The sequence below is a fragment of the Crinia signifera genome, chromosome 9 (assembly GCF_055691185.1).
Source record: "Crinia signifera chromosome 9, ASM5569118v1, whole genome shotgun sequence".
Classification (NCBI taxonomy): Eukaryota; Metazoa; Chordata; class Amphibia; order Anura; family Myobatrachidae; genus Crinia; species Crinia signifera.
Window position 1 is genome coordinate 55,289,878 of NC_139225.1, and position 17,747 is coordinate 55,307,624.

Here is a 17,747-nt window from a genome sequence, read left to right on the forward strand (position 1 = left end):
TTTATGTGTCATGGCATTACTTTTATTATATTATACAGGGGGAGCAGTCTGTGGTGTCATGGCATTATTATTATACAGGGGGAGCAGCCTGTGGTGTCATGGCATTCATTTTATATTATACAGGGGGAGCAGCCTGTGGTCTCATGGCATTATAATTATACAGGGGGACCTACAGATACAACCGGCCCTTTGAGGGTGACCAAACTGCTGATGCGGCCCCCGATGAATTTGAGTTTGACACCCCTGATCTAAACCCTCCCCCCCAGGCAACAAGCATGAAATCCCACCTGGCAACAAGCATGTAATACCCACCTGGGCAATGAGCATGCAATCCTTCCATGGAAGCAAGCATGAAAACCCTCCATGGCAACAAGCATGAAGCTCCTGGCATTGAGCAGCACATAGCTCCAGGCAAGAAGCATGAAGGTAAGCGTCACTTATGTGGCATAATATGTAATAGGCATTATGATATGTGACAATGGCCCTTATTCAGATCTGATCGCAGTACAAATTTGTTCTCAAAATGGACAAAACCATGTGCACTACAGGTGGGGCAGATGTAACATGTATAGAGAGAGTTAGATTTGTGTGAGTTAATTTGTTTCTGTGCAGGGCAAATACTGGCTGCATTATTTTTACACTGCAATTTAGACTTTAGTTTCAACACAGCCCTGCCAAATTTAACTCTCTCTGCACATGCTACATCTGCCCCACCTGCAGCGCACATGGCTTTGCCCATTTTGAGAACATATTTATACTGCGATCAGATCTAAATAAGGGCCAATGTGAAATAGGCATTATGGCATGTGGAAAATACATAATGGGTATAACTGTGTGTGGTTTATAACGGGCATTACGGTGTGTGGTATAATGTGAAGTGGGCATAATGTATAATGGGCATTACAGTGTGGGGCATAATGGGCATCATGGTATGTGGCATAATGTGTAATAGGCATTATGGTTAAACAGTGAATATTGATCTAAGTAGCCCGTCACTGTTTGGGCTCAAGGGGGGATCTGTGAGGTCTACTGGGTGACTGTGTGGACCTTCATGCTAATATGCCACTGTGTGGCCTTCAACCTAAGCGTGGGAGGACGAGCATTCCTGCGGTAACCAATGTCACGCAGGTTGAAAAATGGTGTAAAAAGAAGACTACACTAGACCACACCCCAAATAATGAGACCATGACCCTTATAATTAGACCACACCCCTTTTGGGGCACGCGTCTGCAGTGCATGCAATTTGTACAATCTCAAATTGTGCATTGGAGATGCATTTTAACTGTTCACACCGGGGGCTGATTTGTGTAGAAACGGCCCTGTGTAGTACTCCTGATATTGGCTGAATTTGCTCACAATATATTGTTCTGCAAAGCTACTGTACCTCCTACTCACCATTCTTTATTCAATATGGTCTTCAACCAAATGATTTACAGCCTGCATGAATAAGAAATGTATGGTCTATTTACATCTATTGTATCACCCTGGACTATGGCTACAATGTAAGCCTATACAACCCTGTCGGATACATTTTCATGGCTTTTATAGTTTTAATTTAATTCACTAAGTAAAAAATAATATCTATATTGTTTAAATACAAACACATGTGTATTCATGAAATATGTTATGGCCCTTTATTTGTCATTCAATTAATCTGCATCTTAAAGGGGTGTGGTATAACACCCCGGTAGTCAGAATCCCTTGCGGGCTCGCTGCGCTCACTACTGTGGGGGCACAGTGGCACGGTACGCTCGCCACCTATTTTATTCTCCTTCTATGGGGGGGTGCGTGGACCCCGCGAGGGAGAATAGCTGCTGCCCGTGTGTTGGGCTTTTAGCAGTCGGGATTCCAGCGTTAGGTTAATGACTGTTGGAATCCTGACTGTCGGTGAGTCCTCCGGCACTCTTTTAAAGCTGGACAGACATCAGGATGACCAGCATCAAATCCAAGTAATCTAAAACATTTGTTCCAAGCAGCTTCCCAGACACAAGATTGATCCTATGTGTGTTGGGATCCTGTGCCTTTCTCCTGGCGGGAGTCAGGATATCGGCGTCGGTATTGTGCCACGCTGGCATCCTGACTGACGGGATGATAAATGCATCCCATTATAAGGCATAGCATGGTAAAGTGAAAATCATCCTCACTGGGTTGAACTGTTCATTATTCTTGTCCCAGACTCAATAAAAATTTGGCATCAAGCACTGAGGCAAAAGTACAGTCTAGCGAAGGGGTATAAACAGACTGACTAACAATAGTGAGTTTTTATGCCAGTGAGTGTATTATAAGATTACAAGTAGTCAGACAGATTCTGAGGTGAAAGTAACGTAAAAAGGAATAAGTATATACACGGAAAAACCATTTTGAACTGCACTGAGTGGAAACAATTTTTTTTTGCATATGGCAGTGGTTCCCAAACTGTGCGCCTAGGTCCCTGGGGTGCCTTGGAGCACTTGCAGGGGTGCCTCAGGTTGGTGGTCCAGAATCAATTCAAGTTATTTATGGCCAATGAAATAGGGAAAATCAGTGCTTGTGGCTTCCAATTAAGAATATGTGGGTAAATAGAAGTGAATCATGTTTCTCACCACATACAGTAAGTGGACCTAAGGAAAACATTTAAAATCACAACTTTTTTTATATTTTTCCTGAAATTAGTAACCAACTTTTGGCCTAGGGGTGCCGTGAAAAATATTCTGATACTTTAGGGTGCCGTGATTCAAAGAGTTTGGGAACCACTGGCATATGGGGTAAATACTGGCTACTTTTGCATTATGTAAACAAGGGTGTGTAGATCCGCACAGACTGGACAGATAATTTTATTTTCATATATAACCAACTTATAGAAACTACTTACAAGATTTTGGTAGTTATGGGGTTGGCGGTGCGCCCTGCGTTTAGATTCAATGCTAGTACACTGGGGTTTTGGTCAGAAAAAAGCTGACAAAGACAGAAAAAACGCTTTGTGGGCGCACTCCTTTTTAAATTTAACTGGATTAAATGATTATTTTAAAACATAACTTTTATTAGAGACTTTTGTTAAAATAAGTGGCACGTTTAAGAAAAATTGATTATTTGGTTTTGATCAATATGTGGTGTGATCCTTAAACTATAATTGTTTAAGTGAAAAAATTTTTTATATCACACGTTAGTTTATCATTTATGCACTGTATTCTCAAAGGTACGATTACCAGTGATCATAGGCAGAAAAATGATTCAGTTCCCCAATGACAACAATTTTTGTGCTGGTATTGCACAATAGGTATACCTCAATGGTTACCATACAAAAAACGCCTCGGACATAAAAGGTCTACAGATAGAAAATCAATCTGGCAGTCATATATACAGCAGTTGGACTGAAGTATCGATTCACCTCCCTTGTATTTATATTGCCACACCTGGTCTTCCCCAGGGGTCTCCCACCTAGGTACTGGCCTGGCCCTCCACTGCTTGGCTTCCAAGTTCGGAGTGGGTTTGGGCAATCCAGCGGGGTGTGATGGCAATATGTCTGGGCTAATTCGGTGTGCTTCAATCTATTGATGCTGTTAGACTACAGATAGATATGGCGCAACCGGCTCGACCAATGTATTTAGGAGAGGCAGACTGAATAAGCAGAGCAACTCAAAATCACAGGCAGAGTATTTATGTAGATATCAATAGTTTCTGTATGATGGCGAATTTATGAGTAGGAGAGCCAAGGAGTATAACTGTATATTAATCAAGCGTTAGATACGTTAGATACGTTTTAGAGGCTTTCAGCTGTCATAAGAGACGGTATATTTATACAGGAACTAGACAAAACTAGTTAGATCACACAAATTAATGATGCTCTAGCACTTATATATCTTGGAGAATTGTGGAAACCTAAAGGTGACAAATCTTTAAACGTTATTGCAGACTTGAGATTAATTATGCCAGTATAAGCCCACTGTTGCACAGTTAATTAGACAGATAATTAGTGCTTGTCAGGTTGTGGGCCTGGAATGGTGTTGGAGTCTGCACACGTTGCAATAGTTGACACAGTTAGAACCACCTGTGTAGATGATTTTTAACAGATAGTACTTGGTTTTAATTACTCCGGAGGTTATAGGTATTAATTTATGAGTTGATATATTAAGCCTATCAGGCTGACTCACTTGCTTGCGATGGAATTAAAACCAGAGTGGCAGAGTAATATACATTTTAAGCATGAGCTGCTGGTGAAGAAGACACTGTGTTGTATTAGTTGACACAGTGTGTGTTGACACTCTGTGCCTAAAGTCCCGTACCAAACCCAAGATAGATGGTGTATAGTTGTATTAGTTGACACAGTGACACAATTGACACAGTGTGTGTTGACACTCTGTGCCTAAAGTCCCGTACCAAACCCAAGATAGATGGTGTACAGGGTTAACAGTGTGGCACACTGGGGAGTATGGGGCAAGTTTAACAAGATGGGAGCACTTCCCAACTGCGTGTTGCAGTGGGAGATGCGCCCAGGTACCTGCTGCCGCTGCCTGGGTTAGCGGCTGACGGCGAACTTCAGCGCGTCAGGAGGTTCTGTGTGAGCCGGAAAAGTAGAGCGCCGGTTTGGCGGGTGCTGTATTCTGGTGCTGCCGATAGCTGGGGGGATACGTGGAGTCGAAGAGGCGGAGAGCCGGACCCGCTGCTGGCTGTTAGCCGGGTGCAGAGTAGCTGTCCCGGAGTGTATGAAGCGGCGGCTGGCGCCCGTTCTGCTGCTATAGACTGCCAGAAAGGTGAGGCCTCACCTTTCTGGCAGTCTATAGCAGCAGAACGGGCGCCAGCCGCCGCTTCATACACTCCGGGACAGCTACTCTGCACCCGGCTAACAGCCAGCAGCGGGTCCGGCTCTCCGCCTCTTCGACTCCACGTATCCCCCCAGCTATCGGCAGCACCAGAATACAGCACCCGCCAAACCGGCGCTCTACTTTTCCGGCTCACACAGAACCTCCTGACGCGCTGAAGTTCGCCGTCAGCCGCTAACCCAGGCAGCGGCAGCAGGTACCTGGGCGCATCTCCCACTGCAACACGCAGTTGGGAAGTGCTCCCATCTTGTTAAACTTGCCCCATACTCCCCAGTGTGCCACACTGTTAACCCTGTACACCATCTATCTTGGGTTTGGTACGGGACTTTAGGCACAGAGTGTCAACACACACTGTGTCAATTGTGTCACTGTGTCAACTAATACAACTATACACCATCTATCTTGGGTTTGGTACGGGACTTTAGGCACAGAGTGTCAACACACACTGTGTCAACTAATACAACACAGTGTCTTCTTCACCAGCAGCTCATGCTTAAAATGTATATTACTCTGCCACTCTGGTTTTAATTCCATCGCAAGCAAGTGAGTCAGCCTGATAGGCTTAATATATCAACTCATAAATTAATACCTATAACCTCCGGAGTAATTAAAACCAAGTACTATCTGTTAAAAATCATCTACACAGGTGGTTCTAACTGTGTCAACTATTGCAACGTGTGCAGACTCCAACACCATTCCAGGCCCACAACCTGACAAGCACTAATTATCTGTCTAATTAACTGTGCAACAGTGGGCTTATACTGGCATAATTAATCTCAAGTCTGCAATAACGTTTAAAGATTTGTCACCTTTAGGTTTCCACAATTCTCCAAGATATATAAGTGCTAGAGCATCATTAATTTGTGTGATCTAACTAGTTTTGTCTAGTTCCTGTATAAATATACCGTCTCTTATGACAGCTGAAAGCCTCTAAAACGTATCTAACGTATCTAACGCTTGATTAATATACAGTTATACTCCTTGGCTCTCCTACTCATAAATTCGCCATCATACAGAAACTATTGATATCTACATAAATACTCTGCCTGTGATTTTGAGTTGCTCTGCTTATTCAGTCTGCCTCTCCTAAATACATTGGTCGAGCCGGTTGCGCCATATCTATCTGTAGTCTAACAGCATCAATAGATTGAAGCACACCGAATTAGCCCAGACATATTGCCATCACACCCCGCTGGATTGCCCAAACCCACTCCGAACTTGGAAGCCAAGCAGTGGAGGGCCAGGCCAGTACCTAGGTGGGAGACCCCTGGGGAAGACCAGGTGTGGCAATATAAATACAAGGGAGGTGAATCGATACTTCAGTCCAACTGCTGTATATATGACTGCCAGATTGATTTTCTATCTGTAGACCTTTTATGTCCGAGGCGTTTTTTGTATGGTAACCATTGAGGTATACCTATTGTGCAATACCAGCACAAAAATTGTTGTCATTGGGGAACTGAATCATTTTTCTGCCTATGATCACTGGTAATCGTACCTTTGAGAATACAGTGCATAAATGATAAACTAACGTGTGATATAAAAATTTTTTTCACTTAAACAATTATAGTTTAAGGATCACACCACATATTGATCAAAACCAAATAATCAATTTTTCTTAAACGTGCCACTTATTTTAACAAAAGTCTCTAATAAAAGTTATGTTTTAAAATAATCATTTAATCCAGTTAAATTTAAAAAGGAGTGCGCCCACAAAGCGTTTTTTCTGTCTTTGTCAGCTTTTTTCTGACCAAAACCCCAGTGTACTACTTTTGCATTATGCCAACAAGTGCTGGACAGCATTAAATGTAAATCTGGGTTTGGTCGCATGCCACTCGCAGCTACAGTACAGTTACCCTGTACATTTTAAATCTGCTCCACTTTTAGTGCAACATGGAATTACAAAGCTGCACAGTTACCTTCTCCTTTGCTTTACTCCCACCTCAGAATCAGGCTAAAAGCATGATGGCCTGAATACTTGAAACTGTATGTGGTTGATGAGAAGTACAGAAACAATGCATTGTGGAGTTAATGAATTAATGAATGATAAAGTGGGGGTGGGTGACATTATATAAATACAATTACAATGGAAACAAAACCATCTACACAAATCTGCTGTGCTCTAATAGATTGCGAGTCACCATAGACCCGACTACTGTAAATAGGATGTTCATTATCATTTTCTTCCTTTCTTTATAATTACATAAAAAAACATCTAATAGCACCGAACCTGGATGTCTTTTTGTGTTGCTATACTTTGAAGAGTCCCTTTTGGTTTGGCTTCTCATTCAACTAAGCTACAGTGCTTTAACCTAGATAGCAGCAATGCTTTTATTAATCGATTAACTACTGTATGCTATTGTTCAATCATTATATAAGATAAAAAGTAGATGCTGCCATGAGTGTACTACTAGGCTCTGTATTTCAGCAAAATACTGACAAACGTGCGGTTTAAAAATCTTCTACACATTTATGTGTGTAGTATATGCTAGTATGTGTTAAAACCTAAGGTATCACAGGTATATAGAGTTTGCAGAGTAATATGAATAATTTATTTATTTTTAACCAGTTATTTATATAGCACACACATATTCCGCAGCGCTGTACAGAGAAAATTTGAAACATTCACATCAGCAGCTGTACTACTTGCATAGAACATTCATTGTATCATGCATATGGACATGTTAGTCTAGTAAATGTTACACTACCTGCAGTTTCCTAATAGTTTTGTCCACTACAATCCAATCAGATTAGAAATAGCCCTGTTCCACCACTTTCTGTATGTTTAATTATCTGACATTGCATCTTTTGTAATGTCCTGTGATTGTCCCTATAAAGTAGGATCAGTGGTGTAACTAGATACATGTGGGCCCCATAGCAAAAGTTTGTAAGGGCCCCTATTTATTACCCAATGGTGAAAAATATATACAGCATCATAATGCCTTGAAAAAGTATGTATTGAGGACCAAGTGGCAGTATCACACAAATCCTTGACCAAAGCTTTCGCCTTCATAATGTTGCAGTAGCCCTAGTAGAGTGTGCCGTGACGATGGCCGGAACTTCATTACCTTCCATCTTGTAGACAAATGAGAACTTCTCTTATCTATCTCGCAATGGCTTGTTTGGTAGAAGAAGTCAGCCCCTTCCTAGCCCCTTCTGGGATCACAAACAGGCTTCTTGATTTTCTGATTTCTTCCATCCTTTTTAGATAAATAGTAATACATCTTACTACATCTAATTTGTGTAATAATTCTTCCTCCTCATCCTTGGGTTCAGGATAAAATGTAGGTAATGAGATCTCTTGCTTGAGATGGAACTCAGAGACGACTTTGGGAACACCTTCAAATATGGGTCTTCTGCCCAAAGCGCTTGAATCTCACTAACTCTTCTTGCAGATGTTATGGCAACCAGAAATAGTCTTCCAGGCAAAAATATTTCAGCAAAACTTCTGATAATGGTTCGAAAGGAGGTTTCACCATGGCCTTCAAAACTAGATTCAAATCCCACGAAGCCACTAATGATCTTATTGGGGGTCTCATTCTTTTGATTGCATTACAGAATCTGACAATGGGTTGTTCTTCCGCCAGCTTTCTCTCTAGCAGAACATTTAAGGCCGATATTTGAACTTTCAAGGTTGAATTGGCCAGACCATCAGCAAATTGTAAAACATCAGCCATCGACCCCTCTTGAATCGATAATAATGATCCTCTCCAGATGATGAACGTATGCCATACTGAAACTACTGGATCCGACAGACCCTTCTGCTTTAGGGAGTTCCTCTCAATCTCCATGCAGTCAAAGCTAAGGTTGCTGGATCTGGGTGTAACACTTGTCCCTGTACCAATGTGGATAAATGCAAGGTTATGCATCTCGGGAGACGTAACCAGTGTGCAAGTTACAACCTAAGCGGGGAGGCATTAGGTACTTCAGCACTTGAAAAGGATCTAGGAGTCCATGTAGATAATAAGCTGGGGTGCAGTGTTCAATGTCACATTGCAACAAAAAAGGCCAACAGAATTCTAGCATGTATTAAAAGGGGCATGGAAACTAGGGACTCAAAAGTAATTATGCCACTGTACAAGGCATTGGTTAGACCACACCTTGAATATGGAGTACAGTTCTGGGCCCCACACTATAAAAAGGACATCATGGAATTGAAAAAAACCCAAAGAAGAGCAACAAAGCTTATTAGGGGATTGGAGAATTTAAGCTATGAGGAGAGATTAAGCAAACTAGGACTATTTACACTAGAGAAGAGATGTTTAAGGGGGGACATGCTCAACATGTACAAATATATCAGGGGCCAATATAAGGAACTCTCAAGCACTCTTTTTACTGCAAGAAAGGAAACTAGGACACGAATTTAGATTAGAGGAAAGAAAATTTCGTTCCCTCAAAAGAAAAAATTTCTTTACGGTCAGAGCAGTCAAACTTTGGAACTCTCTTCCTGGAGAGGTGGTGTTGGCAGATACAATAAATACGTTCAAAATAAGGTTGGACAAGCATTTATTGGATAAAAATATCCAGGGGTACTAATAAGAACCATATTCTGTCTTTTACAAGGGATAAGCTATTAAAACGTAGGTTGAACTAGATGGACGCAAGTCTTTATTCAGCCTTATCTACTATGTAACTATGTAACTATGTAACTATGTAACAGGTTCGGCACCACCGGCAAGGTCCAAGAACCTTGTACTGCCAACCTCAGGACTGTCGTAAACCAGGCTCTTTGAGGCCAGAAAGGAAGAATTATTATCACTTCTACTTGATCCTCTATCAGATCCTTCAATATCTTTCGAAAATAGAGAAGAAAAAGTACTCTCTTTTGTTTGGGGGCACTCTTTTAAATTGTCAAAATATTCGTCAAAGAAATTTTTAATAAAATTGAACTTTTAATAATTCTATTAAAATTGTATTAGACATACAGACAGACAACATCAGACATTGAAGATAAACAGTTGAGTCATTGTAATTTTATAGAATAAATTTGTATTCAATTTAGGGAAGCCAATCCCGGGGCATTTTTTCAATCCCGGAATTCGGGATTGAAAAATGCCCAATCCCGGGATCCCCGGGATCCCGGGATTGGCTTCCCTACTATTAAAAACCCACCTCGGCCGCCCCGCATATTTACTTACAGATGCGTGGTGCGGCCGGGTGGGTGGGCGAGCCGGGGTGATGGAGACCGGGCTGGTCCACTGGTGGCATGGTGGTGTGCCGGCAGGTCCGCTGCTGGGTGGACGGGCTGGTCCGGTGACAGGACGGCTGGGCGGGCTGGTCCGGGGACAGGGCAGCTGGGCAGGCTGGAACAGTATGGAGGCAGACAGCCTGTGCGGCCTGCGCAGCGTGACCTCTGACGTCGTCACGCTGCGCAGAGCCGCGCTGCCCGGGACGGGAGAAGTCGGGCAGCTGCTGAGCACCCGCTCAGACGCTGCCCGGCATTAGACTGCGCATGCGCAGTCTAATCCCGAAATCCCGGGATTGGAAACTCCAATCCCGGGATTGAAATCCCGGTGTTTTGGGGGCCAAATCCCGGGATCCCGCGGATCCCGATCCCGGGATTGGCCACCCTAATTCAACTGTTTGTATAGACCACAAGGGTTATCTGATAGGAGACAACAATGATCAGGCAATTACGGCTGTATTTGAATATCAGCCTGAGTCTGAATCAAAATTTGCTGTGCCTATCTTTGTGGTAAGGAAGTCGGATAGCGAAATATAATTCACAGATTATAGGACCAGGGAGAAATTGTTCTACTCTGGTGCAGTCTGGATATTTTCAAATATGAGTATTTGCTAAATAAATATGTTTATTACTCTATACTCTATTACTTTATCTATCCACTTACTCACGCAGACAGGAGGCCGCTCATCTGCTATCAATGCCCCACCATATAGCACATATCAGAAAGCAGCGCACCTACCCCCAAGAGTAAGACGCTTAATATACTATATCCCATGCACATATCCCTACCTCTAGGGGTACTCTCATCTCCAATAAGTATAGATAGCAATTAACCCTGCACTGTGGCCAAAACAACAGGGTATTTGCGCTACTATAAGGAGAAAGCAGATACCCCATTTTTCTAACTCTGACACTCTGTTCATACAGTAATAATATTGCAGATCGCTCACTGACTCTCAGAGAACCAGGACGGTTGAGAGAGTCAGCAGCAGCTTCCACAATCTTTACAACTGTGAGTGTCACTAATCTTTTGTGCATATCTATATCTGACACCCTTTCCCTAAGCAGTTACCTTCACAACTAAATACCTAGCCTTGGTTCTGCATCACTAAACTGTCACTATAAGCAGCAACTGCAAAATTACAAATTTATATAACATATTTATTTAGCAAATACTGCTTATGTCATATTTGAAAATATCCGGACTGCACCAGAGTAGAACAATTTCTCCCTGGTCCTATAATCTGTGAATTATATTTCGCTATCCGACTTCCTTACCACAAAGATAGGCACAGCAAATTTTGATTCAGACTCAGGGCAGTATTCAATGAAAAAGTTCTCCGTGCATGGAGAGCGTTTTATTTCGCTCTCCATGCACTCTCCGTGTTCCGGAGGGCTCTCTGCCACTCCTGCTCCCTCTATTCAATGTGGCTGATGCTCTCCGCCACTCGCGGAGAGTCTTAACCCCTGCAGGGAGCAGGGAGCTTTCAGGGAGCCGGAAGCAGCCAGAGAGATTAAAGTCTCCCTGGCTGCTCCAGAGGACTGTGGAGGGGAGGGGGGCTCTCCAGGACCCAGGCTGCACCCCCCTATAGCCAGCGGGGGACCCAGTATTCACTGCACCCGTTTGTGCATAGTTACGTTCGGGTGCAGTGAATATATGAATATCTAATGAGCGGCTCGAGTGCTCCGGCCCCCTGCTGGCTGCACTGTGTAAAAAAAAAAAAAAAAAAAAATTTAAAAAAATATTCCTTCACAGAAAAAAAAAAATTATTTTTTGACACCAAAATTTCTTAAAAAAAACTTTTAGTTTAAAAGTTCACATTCCAGCTCTCCATCAAAAGATGGAGAATTGCTACACGGAGAGACACGGAGAAAGTCACTTAGAAATACGGAGAACATTTCACATTGAATAGGGTTGCTCGCTTTTGGAGAGCAAAATGCTCCGTCCAAGGCGAACAAAGCACAAGTTCTCCACAAAACACGGAGAACTTTTCTCATTGAATACTGCCCTCAGGCTGATATTCAAATGCAGCCGTAATTGCCTGATCATTGTTGTCTTCTATCAGATAACCCTTGTGGTCTATACAAACAGTTGAATACAAATTTATTCTATAAAATTACAATGACTCAACTGTTTATCTTCAATGTCTGATGTTGTCTGTCTGTATGTCTAATACAATTTTAATAGAATTATTAAAAGTTCAATTTTATTAAAAATTTCTTTGACGAATATTTTGACAATTTAAAAGAGTGCCCCCAAACAAAAGAGAGTACTTTTTCTTCTCTATTTTCTATACATCACTGCCACGTCACCATTTACCAATTAGCTGGTTGTTGGATCTAAAATTACTGTGGTAACCCACTTTCTTAACTTGATTTAGAGATAAAACCTTATCCAAAACCTTCCAGTGTCACTTGTGCTCAGGTTCTATCCCCTCCCAAATCCCCTCTTCCCACCCCTTTCCCATTGAAAATACCTTCAATATCTTTGACTGATTGTCACTGGCTGCAGACTGAGGTTCACAATCCTCGCATAAAGTTTTGCCTTGCACAGATTGAAACACCTTGGCCCTTATTCTGAATCGTGCGGTACGGCCCGCGTGCGGCCGTACCGCCAATGTTTTCAGTCTGCACATGCGCAGAGGTCAATCTGCGCATGTGCAGCCCAATTCGCCGCAGACGTAGTTCGTCCGCCGCAAAGGGGGCGTATAGGGGCGTGAGGGGCTTCATACCCTCATTTCCCTATGCATACGCCCCGCGTTTCATGGGCGTTCCCATGCAAACGCGGGGCGTATGCATGCTAATGAGGGTATGACGCCAGTGATGGGGGCGGGAAGCTGACGTCGCCGGATGTCAGCTCTCAGCCCCCATACAAGCTATCACACGGACGATTGTCCGTGTGGTCTCAGCTTGCGGGACCTGGTGGGGCGTGCGGCCCTGCCTTCGATGGTCGCCGACCATCGAATGCAGGGGGCAGCTCCCACCATGGTGGAGGCGTACGCCCCACCATTTTCTTGCGGATCGCCAGCCGTCCGTGTACGGACGGCCGTGGCGATCCGTATCGTGGGCGGGGATTGGTTTGTGCGGCCGGAGCACCGTGTGCGGCTCCGGCCGCACAGATCTGAATAAGGGCCCTTGTCACAAGCCATACAACACAGATTGCTATGCTTCCTTTTTACAGTCTTCTTCCCAGCTCCAGAAGGCACAATATGGAATAAGAAAAAAGCCTGTCACTATACTGAAAACAACATTCTCTAACCTACCTAACAGAACACACACAGGGCTCACCTCACAGGGGCACTGTCATCTCTAATGGGAAAAGGCAGATCCATCTTGCACGTAAAACCTAATAAAGTATGTTTGCATTACAAGCCAAACAGCAGCATATAGAAAAGGAACCCATGTCCTAAGGAAAAACTGCTGCACACGCTGCCACTGCTGTAATTTCTCCACTCTTCTGCTCCCCAGTCTTGCAGCCTCAGTAAGCTCTTTTTAAATATCAGCAGAGTGCACCCGGGAAGCGTGGAGCCGCCACCATGCCGGAAATGCGCATAGGCACAAGCATTCTGGACTCTGTAGTCCTGTTTCAGTTACAGCCACCTGCTGAAAGCAGAAGTGTGCGCGCACTGTGCATCCTGGGCAGTGTAGTCCACTACACATGCCGCAGCTAGTATACAACGCTGGACCTAAGCCCCAAGCTCACAGCCTGCACATGGAGGACAGAATTACAGGTACATACCAATCTTTTTCTGGGGACTTACAGATAAACGGGCTCCCAGTATCTTATGTGGATCACATGGACAGACACCTAAAAGGGCCACACTTCCATGCTGCTTCCACCCAAAGTGAACCATTGTAACTAAGAAGTGAGCCCAAAAATAAAACCTCCCTGCCTCTAACTAAACAAGGAGACAGGAAAAAAAGACACCAGGGAATGGGAGAAGCAGGGATTTATACCGGAAGGGGAGGTCCCTGGGAAAAAAGTAACCTGTGTAACTACAAGGAGAGGGGATGAAATCCCAACGTGAAGGCTGCCATGCATTCGTAGAAGAAATATACATTGTGCTCTAGATAATAGAAAAAATCTGATTATTATTAGTAATAACCATTGAAGTTAATTTGGCCAAACCTGTTTTTACATAATCATTGACCCCTTCAGCAGATAAAGGGCGGTATTCAATCCCCGACAATATTTCTGACAGGGAAATAGTGGCGGTTGCCTATTCAATGCTATCGTTTCCGACAGTATTGAAGGTGGAATTTGATAAAACGTATCTGACTTTAAAACCAGTCAGATCTGTTTTGTAGAAAACGGCCGTGGAGTGTCGCATTCATGGCTGTATTTCGACAATCCACGGTTGTTTTTATCAACACTCCCCCTATTTGAAAGTGGACAGATGGAACAGTGAATTCTGCCTGTCGAGCTGGGTGAAAATGGCCCGGGATTCCAACTATCAGGACATTTTGACAGTCGGAATCATGCATTGAATACCCCCTATAACCTAAAATGAGCAATAGTGGGTACACAACAGAATGACAGCCAATTAGAGCGATGGTTGGGACAATTTCCCTTCTGCACGGCCATTCAAGATTGCCATACACATCAGACGATTTAATGAACAAAGGAACAATATGTTATTCCGTCCTTAATTAATATGCATAGCATGGCATGCGATATCGGCCAGCATGGCCAACCAGAAGATATCACATGCCATCCTCAGGAGTACACAACTGAGCGTTAAAGTCAGACGATATGTCTTTCTTATATGGCAAATCGTGCCGATATAGGCCTGATGTGCACCTACCCGAGGCTAGGCGTGATGTTATCCTGATTGTTTCATAGAAAATCTGAAGTGAGCAAACAAAAGCACCACAACATTATTTTCTTCTATTTTGGTCCATAATAGTCCAAAGCAATCCAGTACAGCTTCTAGGCACTCTTTAGTATGAAGCAATGTGTTTGTTTGTTCTGCCAGCGGCTGACCGTTATCTCTGCTCAGGCTACAGATGCTGCCGATTACGTTTATGCCAGAACATCATGTGTATATATATGTCTAGTGTCAGTGAGTCTCGAAAACACTGCCATCTGCTTTTATAGGGCAGTATTCAATGAGAATTTTGACGATGTGTAGCAAATTCTGTTTAGGATTCGCTGCACATTCGCCACTACCCGCCGTGTTCCGGAGCCTCGCCGGCTCCAGTATTCAATGAGTCAGGGGCTCACTGCCCCTGACCGGCGAATTTTAACTCCTGCGGCGATGCCGCAGAGAGCCTGAGGACGGCGGCAGGCAGGGAGATGGAAGTCTCCCTGCCTGCCCCAGAACATTTGTGGGGGGGGAGGTGGGCTCCCCGGGAGCCAGGCAGCACAGGCTGCCCCCCGGGATAGCCGACAGGGGACCGGGTATTCACTACACCCGATCGTGCATATGTAATGATAGGGTGCAGTGAATATATGAATATCTAATGAGCGGCTCGGCTCCCGGCCCCCTGCTGGCTGCTCTGTGTGAAAAAAAATATATTTTTTTTTTTATTAAATATATATTCATGTGCTGTAAAGCACATGAATAAAAATAGCATGCCCCTCCTCAGAATAAAATTCCTGATTTTTTGACACCAAATGTAAAAAACAAAACACTTTATTTTAAAAGTTCACATTCCACTTCACCATAAAAAGATAGCGATTGCTACTCGGTGAATCATGGCGATAAAAACCTTGAAATGTATTCGCCATCTGGTCATTGAATAGGGTGATTCACCGTTTTAGTAAAAAAAAATCTCCTTACAGCACGAAAATAGCACAAAATCGCCATAACATGGCGAATCAGCCTCATTGAATACTGCCCATAGAGTGCAACTACATCTGTTTCTCACACAAACACAAAAGATAGCAGGCTAGCTTTCCGAGCTTTTGCTTGGAGCAGGCTTACTAGTACATAATAATTTACTTCAGGAAGCTGCGCACACAAGCACTGCAAACTTTTTAGAAAAATATGCCATCTGGTGCCAAAAGAATATATTGTAGGATATTTCAATATTAACACTTTTGAAAACATACTTGTTCACAAATGTGACAAATCAGACAAAATAGACATAAGACATTAATCATACTTGCCTACTCTCTCGCAAGTGCTGGGAGACTACCGTTTTAGGGTAGTACCCCGCAACCATGGTAGTTCTGCATTCAGCCAACTTCCTAGAGAATTGGACAGGATGAGTCGATTTTACAGAGAATTGCAGTTCCACAAGTAGGGCTTAATGATGTCAGTTTGAGCCATTAAACTTGCCTCCCCCCTTGCGGGGCCACAAATTGCAGAATTTGGGGGCGGGGCCTAATGACTGACAGCACGACACTAACCCCTGACAGCAAAAGCAGCATCTCCTATCTGGGGTGCTCCGGGAGAGCAGAAACTTGAAAGGTATACAACTATGACATAAATACAGGACAAACACATATGAGACTGACAAAAGAATGTGTTGACGCAGGACAAAGGGGGCCTACTTAGTGCTGATTTCCTGTCAATTCTGTTGATGGACCACCAAACTAAGACCCTCCTACAAGAGCTTCGGGTCCCCCAGGGTGTAGTTTGGGAAACATTGCCTTATGCTATATGCATTTGGAATGCAGCAATGCTTGTTTAATTAATGATCCATTCCTCCAGACACTGTATTTTTTTTTGTATCAATTGAGTTTATTGCCAAATCGACATTACTGTACTAAGCTATAAGAAAAAAGAAAAAATAATAAAATATATATATATATATATATATATATATATATATATATATATATATATATATATATATATATATATATAATGTGTTCATTCTAGCACCCTGCAAAATTTGTTCTAGTTCCTCTGTCCTGCCTGGGGTGTCGCTGTCTGCTCTGGTGCATCTAGCACAATCTGGTCTGTATCTCAGTTCAGACTAGACTGCACTAGAAGCACCAAAGCAGACAGTGACACTTCAGGTAGGAAATAGAACTGCATGGATTTTAAAAGTGCAGAGCACTACAATGAAATCATCAAACATCAGTAATACCATATAAGTCATTTACATAAGGCTCAGAAACAAGATGATAGTTTGGGAGACTGCATCCTAGCAGGACTAGAACCAATCAATATGCTTCAGCAATCCCCTCCCCTGCAATCCCCCCTTGAGCATTGCATACAATATATCACATGCAATCCAAGACATGCCTGCCTGGCTTGGAAGCAATCCGACAGATTGCTTCTTCTGCGGGTGTGACTTGCAGGCTCCAGCGCTATGTGCAAGGGGCCACGGATTGCATCGGACCTGCTGTCAATCACATTAAAAGTGCCTGAGTTGCATGTGAATCACCCTAGTGCAGGGGTTCCCAAACTTTTTTGAATCACGGCGCCCTAGAGCATCAAAATATTTTCAAGGCACCCCTAGGCCAAATGCTTCTTATCGAGAAATTCAGGAAAAAAATATTAAATGAAGTTCATTGTGTTTATATGTCACAGTTATCTGGTGAGGGTCAGGAATTGCTTCGGTTTGTCCACATATATTATGATTGGCAGCCACAAGCACTGGTTTTGCCTGGTACATTGACCATAAATAATATGAATTCATCCCAGGGTTGCCGACCCTCAGGGAATTACCGGGAGTCTCCTGAAAATCGGGTCCCCCTCTCGACCCCCCGGAAGGGTGGGCAACCCTCCCGGAATCAGGGGGACCCCACTGAGCCCCCCCGATTGCGGCATTTAAATGCCGCAATCTGCGGGTCTCAGAGGAGGGGG

At 43.4% G+C, this 17,747-nt stretch overlaps 2 pseudogenes; one reads left to right on the forward strand and one right to left on the reverse strand.

The window, feature by feature from the left end:
• Nucleotides 1–3,380: 3,380 nt before the first annotated feature.
• LOC146039873 (5S ribosomal RNA) lies at nucleotides 3,381–3,499 on the reverse strand (annotated as a pseudogene).
• Nucleotides 3,500–5,973: 2,474 nt separating this feature from the next.
• LOC146039874 (5S ribosomal RNA) lies at nucleotides 5,974–6,092 on the forward strand (annotated as a pseudogene).
• The last annotated feature ends 11,655 nt before the right edge of the window (nucleotides 6,093–17,747 follow it).